The 16,321-nt window shown below is 34.6% G+C and overlaps 1 non-coding gene across 1 annotated transcript; it reads left to right on the plus strand.

The window, feature by feature from the left end:
- The first annotated feature begins 3,101 nt into the window (after positions 1-3,101).
- TRNAL-CAA (transfer RNA leucine (anticodon CAA)) lies at positions 3,102-3,214 on the plus strand. The gene is made up of 2 exons: positions 3,102-3,139; positions 3,170-3,214. It is a non-coding gene; the product is annotated as a tRNA-Leu (tRNA).
- Positions 3,215-16,321: the final 13,107 nt, after the last annotated feature.

The raw sequence follows: 16,321 nt of genomic DNA on the forward strand, positions 1-16,321 counted from the left end.
CCCAAAGTTACCTAAGTATGTAACTACCTTGGTAACTTAGAGTGGATTGCAGACGCATTTACTAAGTAGGTAGCTATTCTAACTTAGACGTCTGTACTTGACCCTAGATAGAATCAGAATCTTATCTAAAATTAGCTGCTACCTATATCCTATACCTACACAGGTATCGCTAATCCTTATCACCGTTCAAATTGGACTACACAGCTGCTATAAGAATGAATTATTTTAGTGCAACGGAGATACAACTGCAATAAAACCGTAATAGTACTTCCCTACCACCTAAAATATTATAGGTAAATGTTTAATTACCTAACCTATATTTGTTAACTAAATCATTTCGTAATCAAACATAATGATAAAAAGTATTCATTTGCAAATGTCTACGGCGACTCATTTAATTTCTCTTAGAGTTTTTTTCTACTACCGGATCACATCATTGTTTACGATTTTCCCCGGTTTTTGGGAAATTCTCCCGATCCGTACACATCCACTTTATCCCACTCAACTCAGTTACATTTGCATTCCATTTCATTTGCACTCGCTCCGGACAATTTTATACCTCTTTTTATTGTCCTTTTATTTTTATTACGCTAAGGGTAGTAGCAAGGGTTAGTCCGTTTTTTGGGTTTACGAGGGGAGTTATGGCTACCTGTTAGGATGCCGAGATGTTGCCTTTGCAAAATAAGACGGTTCTATAAATAAACATAGCATTTGAATAAAATATTCAGATTCTTTTAGTTATTTCTGTTTCAAAAAATGTAAAAAATATTGGATAACTTACAGCAAATATACCTATTTCTTTTTTGGAATCGATAAAAATCTTATACGATAAAAGCTAGGTCACCTAACCAAAACAGAATTTTGTCTTATTTTAACTATTGTCTTCCATCGTTTTTACCAATATTTTAGTAACTTTTTTTATAAAAATAAAACATCATAAGAAATATTATTAAAAAAATATTCTTATAGTTAACCTACGTAGAAGTACCTACTTACACCTTAGTTTCGCATGAACATCTACTAGTCATGCTATGATACCATAACTAAACGTTCTAGAACTTAATCTAAAAGCCACTCTAGTTATCTGAGCTCTTAATTCGTCTGTCTGTCCGCATATCAGTCCTACGGAACCCGCTTCCCGCTGCGAATAAAATTCATCGGAGCCGGTAACTGTTGGAGTAATGACATTGAAGAGGTCAGAGTGGTAAGAGGGTGACAGTGGAATTGAATATGGTCGGATAGTCTTGATGTATTCAAAAGAAACTCAAAGCTTTTACTAAACAAATAAAACTAAAATTTGTTTTATTAAAAGAAGAGATGAAAGAAATAAGCGATACACATTCAGGTTAACCTCGTTGGAGACGAACTCACGTCTAATAATTGTTCGTAAAAACGTTTCTATTAAGTTTTAAAATGTCTTGTGCAATAGGTACCTAATGTTGAAAATACTTATAAAGAACTCACAGGTTTGATACATACCTAATAGCAAAATTGTATTGCATTTTAGAGGAGTGCATTAACAATAGCTACCTAAAATGAAATCATAGTATTTAAATTAGATTTAGAGTTTTATTTTCTATAGGTTATTGCTTATTTAAATTTGTTTATTAGTTTATTTTAATGTTTTACTTTTATTAAATAAACTACTTTATTTTATCGCTACAGTAATTACAGTTCTTTACTTTATTATTAGTATTAGTAATTATTTTAATAGTTACATTCAAAACTAGGTTACTTAGAGGTTAATAAGTCCTGCTTTTGAAATACAAAAAGTTGGTCGCCTTATCATAAAGTGGAGTAATGAAACAAGCACTGAGATGGTTCAATTTGTTTTAGAGTTAAACCCGGGTATAAGAGCCATCTTCTATATTAAGTGGGTGCGCAATTAATGCGCAGTCTCTTGACCTATGTTCTTACTTATACTATATATATATATAGTAGGCACCTACTTATAAAGGGATTATGTACCTACTTACTTATGTATGTATAGTCCGCGTAAAACTGCTAGACCGCTCAGAATATAGAAATGAATCGCGTCGCCATAGAAAATTGTATGACTACACCTGCTCGCAACAACTTCAGTGCGGACTAGCCGTTTGGCGCGGATTTTACCTACTTATACATAGGCCCTTGGCTTTTAGATCGCGTTTTTTTTAATTGAAGTAGAAAAAGAGTATGGATTCAACTTGACGGTAAGTTGACACTGTCGCGCGTGTAGATACATTTGTAATCAACCCAACATAGCCCTAAAACTATAGTCGATAACGGATCTCTTGCCGCACCTGATGCCTAGATTGTAACGCTTAGTATAAGTGAACCTACATTACCTTTCCTATATACCATTCAAACCAGAACACAGGAGCACTAACTATGATGCTATAAAGCTAGAAACGTGTGGCGATGGTGCTCTGCAACCACAAGGGTTCTACAACACTAGTGAGTAGAGCTTTGCCCACCAGTGAGAAGCAAAAAGAGTTGCATAACTTTTTATTATACGTTGTCTACTCATATTATTTATATCGTTATAACGTGATGTAGAGATTTCATCTAGGGACTCTACATCCAATTTAAGTAGTCTGATTTTATGCATCTTATTAAATTTTGTATAGGCAAATAAGCATTACGTTGTTACTAAATAAAGAGTAGTTATGATTAATATTAAGACTTTTCATTTCTCTACAAACAGCTTACCACTAAATACCTACTGCAGAAACGATATAGCTACGTATAACTTTACGATTGGTAGTAAGATTGACAATAAATGAACCAGAAAGGTCTTTTTTGGTAACTTTTTTTGTCAAGTGTACCTACCTACCTACTTCTTATTTTTCTGGTAGGGATAAATATACAAATCATAATATAGTTAGTATTTGTAGAGTTCACAGATTGATTTGAAATCGGATACCTATATATCGGATATCTCATAATATTTGTAGTTTTGGTCTCATATTTCACGAAATTATATATACTAGTTAAGACTATTCTAACCAAAAAATGTTTTTGTTTACTTTATACTACCAAAAAAACATATATTATTTTTAGTGCAATAAAAATAATCGCACTAGACTTGATAGTATAAAAATTCGTCAGTCAACTCACATGTCAGGATGGCCGAGCGGTCTAAGGCGCCAGACTCAAGGTTCCCTTGCCTATCAAATAGGTCGAGTTATTCTGGTCCTCTCTGAGGGCGTGGGTTCGAATCCCACTTCTGACATATTATTTTGATTTTTTTATTGAATTGTTTTTATAATATTTATCTTATTATTAATTAAATTAAGAATAATTTGATATTTTATAAGTTATATTTAAGTAGTTACTAGCTAAATGCTGTGAGTAAAATATAACGTCACATCGAAAAAATAAAAGCATAATATATTTTTCAATACCACAAGCAGTTAAAACGATTTCAAGCATCATTTAAACCAAAATCCCTTGAGGCTAAGGAAAACGCTGCGTTCAGCCGACGTGTGCAAAATCTGTAAGTCACTGGCAGGTTCGGAACGCTTCCATAAACAATGCCATTAGCGCGAGCATTACGCGGCAGATTTTAAATTTGGAACGCGCGGCCATTCGTCATGTCGCCGCGACACTCCGCCGCCGAACGATGGTGGTTTTGTATACGTGGATGGAATGTGTTTGATATTTTTGCAAGCGTGGCAAGGCGCATGTCAAGATGGATTTGTTTAAATAATCTGTAAAGTAACTTATAAACATTTTATTAGGTATAGGCAGGTAATTGCTGATTTTAAAAATAAACTTGACTCGAACATAGATAAGTAAAGATTACTGACTCCTAACAAGAAAATGTACCCAGTTTTGAGAATTGAAATAGTTGCTTAAAAAAGTGTTGCCACGTCTCCGTGCTAAAATGTTCCTAAAATATTTGAAATAATTATTTATTTATTATGTAACTTACGCAGTATTATTTATTTATTCGTAAATTTTCTCTAAAAATGTTTTTATTTGTCAAGAATTCAAAAAAAGAACTTACCAATAAGCCGTTCGTGGCTTCATTCAATTTCAGGGCGGCGAAGTATCTTTACTAATCTATGGACTCGCAACTATTGATTTTAATCGCTATTAATCGAAATCAGTCTACATACCTACTTAACTAAAATTTGTATATTATTTTTTAAATGGAAATTTTCAACTAACTCTATTAAGCAGTGCCTAGTGTAATTTCTCTAATTCACGCTCTAAAATTTGTGGACGACTTAGAGTAAGTATGTGCCTACCTAGTGCAATCTCAAATTCTAGTAAAAAGATTTGTAGACGACGTCTAAGCACTTCTTATTCTGTAATTACCAAAACATCTCAGTCCCGAACGCTATTGACTAATGACGTCACGTGTCCCGTGCAGCGAAATCGCGAGCGGCAAATGACTCGCGATGAATTTAAAATTGCACTCGGAACCGTTCGGCTAACGAGGGGGGCGGGCTCGTGAGTTATTGTTAACTGTCGTTGTAAAACGTTTAAAACAATAGTATTTTAGAATAACGCGGTCGAGAGCTGTAGTTACCTATGGGTGATCGGTTTTAACAATAGGAACTATATTTTTAAAGAGCGCCAAGAATTAGATGGGGACTGCGAAATGTCTAGCATTTCGCAGATATTAAGCGATCGATATTTCCGGATTTGGCCGATCGGTTATTATCATATAACATAGCAATTTGTTTGACATAGGTTGATCACAACCTATTTCCACTAATTTGCATAATCGTATTGGAGCGTCGTGATGAAATATATTTCAATCTTGACCTATTTGTGCAAGCCCCCTGTTAGCAGAATAAACAATTTTGAAAATAGAGTTGCTCTACCAACACCACATATTTAATCATAGTAAGATATCATTACTTAGCTGCGAAAACATTGATCCATTCAGTACAGTTTTCTTTACTTCCTTAAATTGATTAGGTAGCCAACTTTCATATAGTTTCGTACTCAACTAAGTCATCAACTAAGTCAACTAAGTTCATCTCCATTAACAACTCTATATTTTTTTATGAAATTGGTCCATAAACAAATTGACACGGTCTTTGAGGCTAAATTTTTACTGTAAACACTTTAAGGATCCACATTTTAAAATTTTCAGCTACCTGCAAAAGTCAGAATACCTACTTTAACCATCGAAACAAAAGACTTCGACATTAATAGCTTATTAAAACAACCTGTAAAATTCCATCTTAGGTATTTTATGGGCGTAACCACTAGAGCTAATATCGGAACAACGCACAGTGAGTTCAGTTAAAAATACATGCGTCGCGGGTGGCCGTCGGATGGAGATCAATTATTACCAATTAGCACGTGGCCAGGAAACAGTGGTCGTACATAGTGTGGAGTATACAAGCTCTGGGGAATATGTTCAGGATTTGTGATTACCCAGTGCATATGAATAGATATCGTTTTCGCATATGGATCGTAAAGTTGTCCTATAGATTTGAATCCAGATGTGGAGATATCAGATGTGGAGTAAGTATAAAATAGTTATCTATGGAAGTTAGGAAGTATGTTGAAGACTTTGCGCAGAATGAATCTCGGGTTTAAACGCTCAAAACGCATGGACAAGTCCCTGATTGAACGAATTTTGTATTGAAATCTCAGTTATGAATACTTAGGTAGGTATATGATTTTTGAAGGATACTCTCTGATTTGTACCTAAAGGAAAGTTATCAGAAATTAATTATGACTGGCTTTTGGCCGTTTGTGTACTTGTATTTGCTATTTATTTTTGATGTAGAAGATGTTAAAAATAAACAGAATGTCGCGAGTAACCTTCTCCATAACGGTCTCAAAGATGTATAAAGTCTACGAACTTACCTACTAAGAAAAAATAATTTTACAATCAGATAACGGGTATGGCGAGGGAGTGGAAGGGACCAATATCCAGAAATGAGACATAAAAAGAGCTTCTACAAAGCTTTATTACCAGACTAAAATTTTATTTTGTGTGTATGTTTTTCAATCATAAACAAATTATGTAACTAATTTCCATTTATTTATTAGTAGGTAAGCAAAAAACTAAAACATGATGCTATAACTATCGTAGCTTTTTCTTAATTATGTACCTGTCCATACACCATACATATTATTTCACACAGATTTCAATAACAATTTCACATAAATCACTTATTGCTACACAACACCGAATGACCGAAACAAAACAATCTGTAGCAGTTGAACTCAAACGTTGCCTCAAGATCGCTAATGAGTTTTAATTGCGCTTTTGCAACCCACATCCAGTTTACGATGACCCCCGTTACTCTACGTAATGTCAAAGAAGTACGTTGATGAGTAAGGCCAGGTGAGGCTGGGTACGCCATGTCACGTTGAGTCACTCGGCCCGAATATGGCATTTTCATGCTAATGGCACTCATTGCCCGCCAATCAGTTTAGAACTCGCCATTTGCCTCACCACGGCTAGGGTGACCATGTATTCCTTTGACAAATATGGGATTGAATTAATATTGGACATTTACGTCGTCCCATTATACCTCCGACCGGATTATATAACATTGTTCAGTTCAAAAAGTTACCCTGACAATTTTCATAAATCGTTATCAATTTTTACACTTAAAAGATATTCCGCGGCAGTCCTCGACTTTTGTTTAAATAGTTGCTGCAAAGTACTATAATTTAACACCATTTTATAATAGTAGGTACATGAAATAAACTTTTTTTTTGCCCAAACTTTGTAGAGTCGATAAACTATGTCTAATATAGGTAAATGGTACCTGCCCAGGATTCTGCGCAGCACACACTCGAGGAATGCCCAGCATGGCAGCCCGAGCCGCATATCCTGGTGCAGCACATAGGGCCGAACCTCTCGCTAGAAGCAGTTGTTGCGGCGATGGTCGGTTCAGGCGAAGCGTGGAATAGCGTGATCGCATTCTCCGACCGCGTTATGCTCGCAAAAGAGGACGCCGAACGGGCCAGGGAGCGCGCCGATCCCGCGCGGAGACGGAGACGCTGAGGGCGTAGATAGCGCCCTCCGGCGCGGTGTCCCTGTAGTACCGGGACCAGAATAGGGCTACAGTATCCCCAGCCTGTCGTAAGAGGCGACTAAAAGGGGCTTTCGGGGTTGCGGGCGGCAAAAGTGGGAGCTCAAACCGTCCAGCAAGCGACCCCGGGAAGGACAGCGGTTTGTGTGGTCGCATATCGCTATAATGACCAGGGGAATGTGAGTGGAGCGTAAATTGCTTCCCCCAGGGCAGAGCCCGATAGAAGGGCATCGCGTTAGGAGGACTCCGGTTGTGTTCCGTTGGAGATCCCGGAGTTCTCCACCAAACGCTGAGGACGGCCACCGGGGGGGTTTTAGTGCGGTAAAAATCCCACATAACCCGGCGTCACTCCCATGGCGTCGGGTACCTTTTGAAGGCTTCCCCCTCGTCAACAAAAAAAAAAGGTAAATGGTACCTACCTAATTACCTATAGATGAACTGACAGTATCTTACGAATTTTTTACAAGAAAAAAGGTACGTAGCTAAGTAGCTAATGCTTACTTTCGTTGTATTTACTCTGAGATAGGATATCTCTAGTATTAAATATTACGTAGTCATACTACTACTAGCTAATACAGGCGGCCATCTTGGCACGCGTCTGCAATAATTATGGACGTGATCCAAATTTAATTATTGCTGGTCTGTGTTTGGCTGAAGGTTTAGTAATTAACGCAATGACATATGAAGAACACAAAGTAGGTAAATATATAGCCAATACTTTATATACTTGTAAGCAATGTACAGTCAGTAAACAGCCAATATTGGCACATTGGGCACACCTTTGTTTCTTCCATGAAATTATTTCTTACTTGTGATAACAAACGTACATGATATTAAAGGACCACTGGAACCCTTGGCATTAAGTCCGCCTTTTGTAAACACACTGTTTTTAACATGGTCAATAAAGAGTAAATAAAATAAAAATAAAATATCTGTTGTATCGTGTATATTGAATTTTGTTGAGTCGCTCATATTGTATTGTGATGTATCTATTGTATTGTATCTGTATCAATTGGAATCTGTATTCAATTCCAAATAGGACAGGTCACAGGAGTCTTACGATTGTTACTAAATTTATAGCTCTGCACGATGGTTATAAGAATATAATATACAAGTGTAATGTCATCGCATCTTTATAGTGTTCGGGGGTAATTAAATAAAGACTTAAATATATATAAAGATATAAATAATTAAATACTTACAACTTGTCTAGATATAAGTAGGTATACATACAAGCAAAATAAAGGTAGGTAGGTACTGTATATACCTACATAGGTATCTAATAACGAAAAATTCAAACTTTTTATACACTGGTTTTACTAATAGTTGTTGTCAGAATATAATTTGTCTTGCAAATCATAACTCTATTAATCTACGTACCTTTTTTGGTGCATGATGTAATCTGTCTCTCAAAGTCTCACCACGACTGTGGAACTAATAAGCGAAATTTAGAAAAAATACATAAAAATCTATGTTTTCGTACCATAAGATATTATGGCCTTAGAGCCAATTGACCTTATAGATGGTAGACTCAGTAATCAGCATGGTGCTTCCAGGGTGGTACTACCACTCTGTTTCTAGCGAGATGCTTTTTTGCGTTTTTGTGGATGGCGACTTACATAATGGATGAGGGGACCATCTTACTCCATAACAGTTATTGAACGCATCTGTAATCAGCTTCAAGAAAAACCTATTTTATATAAAGTTAATCATAGACATCCACAGTTAGCACATATAGGTACCATCTACAAGTCCGTTTGCACACTCCAATAATAAAAAAATCTAAACTACTCATGAGCCCCAGAGCCATTAAATGAATATTTCTATTAAAAAGGTTTTAATCATGTTTCAACATTTCTATAATTCTTTTTAAGTATATTTTCGTTTAGTACCTTAATCGCTTCTCGTTTCACGTTGAGTGTGGAACAATTATTATATTTAACCCAATCCAAGTGACCATACCAAAACGGTCTCATATGATATAATTAAAGCAATTGGGTACTTGACAGTTATAACAATAAAATATGAAATATGTTGGATATGATAGCTTATAAGTAAACATAAATTATGCAGTATTTCGTTTATTTTTTAATATGTTCTAAGTATTTTAATTTTTAAAAAGAAATTTTCGATTTTTTATCTGTGGATTTTAAATCCCAAAACGGCGACAGTGCTGCCTCAAATGTCATGTGACGTCACTACATCGAAACCTGTCGATCACATCGAAACCTGAAGTATGTGTAACGTCGAAGTTTATTTCTATATTTTCAATGTGTTGACGTCACGCTACGAAATGACACTTGACCGCCTGTTTTGGCGTAACGTTCCGTTTACCGTAATAAAAATATGTTTTTTATTAATAAATAGCCCTTTTTCGAAAAAATGATCAATGAAAGGCATATATAATACGTATATGAATTCATTAAAACAGTTTCCCAAAAAGTGTCAAGTAGCCAATTATTGTTAGGTAACCGAAAAAACTGAATGTATAAACGTTTAAGTGCCGGATATCAATGAATAATGATTTTTGTGCGTGTTAACAGAGTCACAACCCTATGGTATTGTATTTGGAAAATCTTTGAGAATTTCTTACAATTGTTCACAGAGAAATAGCCCCTTTGATTGAGGAAATACGTCATGAAGGTACTGTGAAATACTGAGTTTACTGCAATAGGTACATAATACCTAAATTACGTATGAAATCATACGAAGAGATATCTTGCTACAAAACGTTATGCTTTTTGTAAAATTACTTATTAAAACAAGATTGCATTTCTTCAGTAGACATCACATAAAATAAGTAGGTAGACGGAGCATAAATGTTTATGATTTAGGTATATTTCGTAGGCAGTTGTACCAAGTTTATTAGAAAAAATCTTTATCGAAAAAAAATTATCCTTTCTCATCTTTATGTATTTCTAAAAGTTTTGTTAAAATATTATTACAGAATACGCATAAAGATAGCTCATAAAATAACCCACCTAAGTTTTTATCAGGCATCAACTTAAGATCATTATTTTTTTTAGTAGGTATTACCTAAGTAGATACATAACTACATCGTGACCAAATTATTTGGGTGCAATAAAATAATAACCTTGCCACTTTTTGTAGTATTCAAGATCATATGCACGAAATGTTTTAGTGCTGTTAAAATATGATTCTGCATTACGTTACTTTACCATAACACACACAAAGACGAATACACAAGCACCCAGACCCGGAACAGAAGTCCAAATTCGTCATTCGGATGTCTGTCTGGCCAGGGCTCGAACCTGGGAACCCTTTGCGAGTTAAACCGGTATTGTGACCGCTCCGCCATTCGAGCCGTCAATAAAAAAGGATCATACAGCGCATAAACAGGATCGCAGCGTTACCGAGGCAATTTTCGATCCCTATGTTTTTGCAACGAGTGTAACAGGGAAACGTTTAGGTGTCGATTGTCGAATCTAATGACTGCGGCACGAAATGTATCATTAGAGTACTGAGTAGCTCTTTGTTCGTTCTTCCGCGACCATATAAACATGTAAGGTCATATTGACATGTATTAAATAGATATAATTTGCACTAAATATACAGGATGAATTTTCAAACAGGCCTTCAGGGCTAAATCCGAAACTATAAGGATTAGCGAAAAATGCTGAAAGGAGTTACGAGGCCGAATTTGATAAAAACTAAAACTGCATCATTAGTTTTTTTAAAATACGTCATTAAAATACCTAATTTTCATATAAAAACTCATCCCGCTTCACACTGATACTATCGGATTAATTGACGTTTGACATACCTCCCTGTACCTATAGGTATACCTTTGAGAATAACTAGCAAATGGTACTAAGTCGTTCAAGACACTTCCTCCTCATGTCCGGTCTAATACTAACATACTTAAACCTCTTTGATCAAGACTGAGCTTGAACCAAAATGTCATCACAAATATTCAATCTTTCTAACGAGTTTGTCGTAAACAAGGCTGTAATCAAAATGGGCCGATCAAATTAGCGACGTCATGACTTGCCCGAAACAGCTCGCCCTGATTGCTCCTAAATTGATCCAGATTACATTATTCCTTTATTATACCTAAATACATTGACATATCTGATATTACGAAAAATATATGTAATGTGAAAAAGGGCATTTGGTATTTCTTATGATTATAACGGTCATTATTCACTATTTTGGACCACCAACTAGACCTGGTAAGGATTTATGGACTTCTTTCGTCCAGAGGATTTTTATAGAGAAATACTTTTTTGCACCGTATCTTTATTGTATTTCATACTTTCTTTAACTCCTCACCGTAAGGTTGTCTGGAATAAATCGCTGTTTAGCGATAAGACCGCCTTTTGTGTCGTCCTAAATTGCATGTTTTTTTTTATTTTATGTTCTACATCTGGGTACAATAAATATTATTATTATTATTATTACTACTATTCTGGGTTATATTTTCTTCGTTTTCGTTCTTTACAAGGAAAAAAATCTACATATTGATGTTATGGATAATAATATAGAAACATAAATTTAGATAGTAATTTACGACGAAAAACCTTACAGGTTTTTATTCGCAGTAAAAAAAAGTAAATAGAAATATTGGATTAAATAATTTACCAAGTAGGTAAGTTACACATTACATAAAAACGGTATTAACATAATTCCTCTCATTTACATAACATTTATCTAATATCGGATAACCAGTTAAAGCAAATATGTAGCATATCCAAAATATTTATGATTTAATCTAATTGCGAATAATTTTCAATTATTCGATTCTGATAATAGCGGTCAAATTAGTAACATGATAATACAGATAGGTTAACAAGCGAACATGTGCAAATGATACCCATCATTAGTGTGAATTAATATATTCAGAATGCAGAGGTAATTGTTGTTTCTCTTAATTATATCTACCTACTGCATACACTAAATTATAAATAAGTTTTACGGAGCTAAATATAAAAATCATCGTCATAATCAAGCCCTAACTGCCCCACTGCTGGGCATAGGTCTCTCGTCAGAATGAAAAGAGTTGGGTAGAAACATGAAAGAGAATAATTGTTTAAAATATTGGGCCATAAACATGGAAGAGAATAATCGTTTAAAATGTTTAATTAAATATTTCAGGAAAGGTGACTTGATGTGATAATTATCAGAAAAGGAAGAAATACACTTGAAGAATTATTAAAAACATTTCGTCCATTTAAAAACATATCAACTCCTCGATTTAATTACCGCTCACTAAAATCATTAGGCGGTATCCAAGTACTCGTAATTACCTGTGCCATTAAAAGATGCACTTGAAAATACGTAGACGTATTTAAAAAAAAAACTACTTAGACTTAGCGTATAGCTGTGATAATTCAGTGACTCACAGTGACAATTCGACCTCCCTTTCGGGGGATTCGAGTTGCGAATTCTAGGTCTCTGATTTTAAAAAGTTATGAGCAGTTTAGGAATGTAATTAATAGGAGTGAAGGAAAATGCCGCAAAAAACCCATAGGCCTGCTAAATTCTTTTAAATGTGAAAATAGTTATCAAAGGTGTGTAAAGTCTACCATTCTGCATTTGACTAGCGTGGGAGACTTTACCCTAAACCCCACTCTAAAACACCGTAACAATGGGTTGATGTAGGCAAGCAAGTGGCCGGCAACCTTCTTGACACCTCGTAGAATCGCGGTCCGTAAGGAGAGAATCGCGGACCACACTCAGCCCGCGGGCCGCCATTTGCCGATCGTTGAATTATAACCGATTATTAGTTGCCAATTATCAAGTTCACTCTCCACTAGTGCTGGTAATACAAGAAATAGTCTCTGTACACATTATACGTAGAGTCACGCTCACAGCCAAAACTATGTCATTATGTATGTCCGTCGACACTATGATTAATGTGCCGACATTAGATTGCTGTTTACACTGCGAGATGAATTCGAGGAAGTTGAGATGAAAGGCCAAGGGCATTGCCAGTGCCAACGACAAAAATGTTAGGTAAGTATTTTTAATTTCAAAGTAGTTGTGCCGTTGTGTACCGGTCACTGTAGTGTGTCATATCTACACAGAGATCCGGATTTTATCCGGATGCCCACCTAGAAGTTTTTTTTATAATATAGGAGTAGCAGACGAGCGTACAGTCCACCTAATGGTAAGTGGCTACTGCCGCCCGTGGACATCTGTAATCAACCCCAGATAGAATTAGATATACCTACCTGAGGTCGGACACAGATGCGCCGCTACCCCTGAGAGCTAAGCTGGAACGCCTCGGAAAAGTCTGTCTCCCTTACCACACCCTTCAAACCGGAACACAGCAGCGCCTAACACTGCTGTTATTAAGTAGAAATAGGTGTGGCGATGGTACCGCCTGAGTCGAACCACAAAGGATTCTACCACCTTCAAATTGTACCTATAAATGATAAAATTAATTTTCTGGATATGGATATTTAATATAAGTGTTCTTTCTGGGTAAAGTCACCTAATGCCGAGGGGTTCTGAAATTGGCACCAAATTCCGTGGTATTTACAAAAACGGCTTTTTTAAACTAGTTACCAACTCATTTTTACTGAAAGGTATGTTATTTAATAGATAATTTATCACTTTATTGTCATATGGCTATCGTAATAGTATTATGTGTATGGTTTTTTAAATAATCGCATAGTTTTGCATTAGCGCCTTCATCAAACATATGCTTCATACATTTTGGGCCTTTTGCACGTGAATATCACGATTTCTCAAATAGTGATTTTTTCAATAAATTTGTATGTGTGTGATAGTGTTTCGATGAAAACATTATATTGATTATATATGGAATCGATAACATTTAGATATTGTGCTTATTTCTTAACAGATAAGAGTAAAAATAAGTTTAAAAATACAGCGGCAATAGGTGCCAAATATTTTGGGCTGTCCCTTAAACCGAGGTATACCACGGAATAGCAATTTCATAGACTTGTTTTTAATTTCAATTTTTGTAGTTGTTTTTATGAATAAGCACGTCTTGCTTCGAATTTGACAAGTTTAATACTCAATTAATATCGAAATCATTTTCCGAGGTACTGCATTGTACTGCGTTACCTAATTATATAATATCAAAGATGACCTATCTATGTACTTTCCTAATTTATTCTATGGGACAGCTAAGGAGAGAAAATGAAGTTCATCCAGATATCGATGTAATATTGAACAAGTATTGTATATTATTATGTACATATTTCAATAAAGCATCTTTCTGCGTCTAAATTGTGTAAAAGTATTTTATTATTTAATAATCGGAATTTGGAAACGTGATTTGAAACGCTATTCCGATGTATATAAGTCGGAACTAGGTTATATGGGTAAAATACTATACAGGGTGTTTAAAGTTTTCATCGGTTTTTAAGAACATTTCTATTGTTTGTATCAGTAATTAGCTTAATCCTAATTAATTAAGAATTAACATTGTTATACGATTTTAATACATATTTAAATAAGAACTAGAACATTTTACGACGTTTTCATTTTATTAAATTACTCAAAACGAAATAATTCTACAAACCTCATGACGATATTTCATATTATTATTATTTCTGGTGTATCATAATAAACCCTAGTATAATGTAGGTACACGAAGAAGAATGTCCAAAATTGTATTGCAAATACACGAATTGACTGCAGTTAAAAAAAATACAAGATATACATTAGTAAAATTATCCAGTCAAGAAACTATACCGTCAAAAAGTTTTATTTCGGCAGTTTCCCTTTAATATGATTAAAGGTAAACTGCCTTATGAACACTTTTGATAAAGCTACTCTTTAACTAATAAAAAAATTAATTCGAAATTGAAACTAAATTCAATAACAAACATTTATTTTTATACACCATGTAGCAGTCGTTCTATCTCTTTCACTCCCTTATTTTGTATACTCGGAATTAGGAACCAAATACATCGGAATAAGGATTTTTACATCGGAATTAGGGTTTTCTGACTTGGTTCATATTTATTTAAAATACATATTTAAATCAATATTTAATCGTAAAATGTCGAGTCTATTTCAAGAGTACAGATAATAAAGCTTCTAATAAAATTATCTAATTCCTTATTAAGCCGTAGTAAATGCTTAATATCTGACGCTCTTTCTAGTTTTGGTGAAAATACCGCGGAAATAGGTGACTTTACCTTACAAGAGATCACTTCGCCGGCATAGTATGGTAAATCTTTATAAATATTGCGTATGTCCAAAATATTTTCCTTTAGGTAAGTAACACACGATTGATTGTATAACTGTCACTGTAAATAACTTTTTGTTTTATTCCTTCATTAAATAATGTAGAAGATCCGTAAAAAAGTGTTTATCAAATGTTGACACTTTGTAAATTTTATTTTTCGTACTAGTATGTTATTACAAGTAATACATCGACAAGTAATATTTCTTATGTACTTTCTTAAAAACGATACATTAGGTACCTATCCAATAAACATCAAGCAGTAACATGAAGTAATTGCTTTCATTTGTCGATTTACATAAGCTATTTGCATTGCAAGTTGTCAAGCGTGAGTGCTGTTGCAATAAACGGTGTCATTTCCAACTGCAATCATCATTTATTTGCATTAATTTATTGCACTTTTATGGTAAAAATCTATTAAGTGTAGCCACATTATTCACTTAAGCCGGCTTAAGGATTCGGTCAAAGCAACGCGAATTCATTCGCGGCTCAGTTTAGTGGTAAATCGTTACTATTGTAGTGCATTTAGTTCAATTAATGAGAGCTAAAATATATGTTTGTATAAGTAATGTTATATTGGTCCGATCTCAGTGCGTGATATTCAAATATACAATCATACAATAAAGTAGTATTGATAGAGTCTTGTGATATCTACAATTCAACATCTGTCCAAACACAATTCGGTCCATTTATCAATATGAATACTTATACATTTTAGTGTATAACGGGTACTGGATACATTCTCTTTATGACAATATCTTAACTACAAAGCATATGTAATAGATAGTAGCTATGAAGAAAACGCAGTAGCCGAGAGTGTTATAAGGCCCATCTTACCAATGTTTAGTTATTTTTAGATATGTAGCATTTTTTCTTACCTAATTCGTAGTACATTAAGTTCGTTTGGCATAACTGCCACCTAAGACACACCATAAATGTATTTATGTGTAGTATTCCGTAATTAAGCGTGGATTTGGTTGAATCTTTAAGAAAAATAATTCAGGTGGCTTGTCAAAACATTAGACAAGTTGTATGGTAGAAGTAAATTGACAAATATATTCACATGTATACACATAGTAATAAATACACAATTACACACGTAGTACGCGTAGTTTAATTTTTATTCGATGTGCGAAGT

This window comes from Epargyreus clarus, unplaced genomic scaffold, assembly GCF_041222505.1.
Source record: "Epargyreus clarus isolate Ecla_fem2 unplaced genomic scaffold, WU_Ecla_fem_2.2 ptg000017l, whole genome shotgun sequence".
NCBI classification, from domain to species: Eukaryota; Metazoa; Arthropoda; class Insecta; order Lepidoptera; family Hesperiidae; genus Epargyreus; species Epargyreus clarus.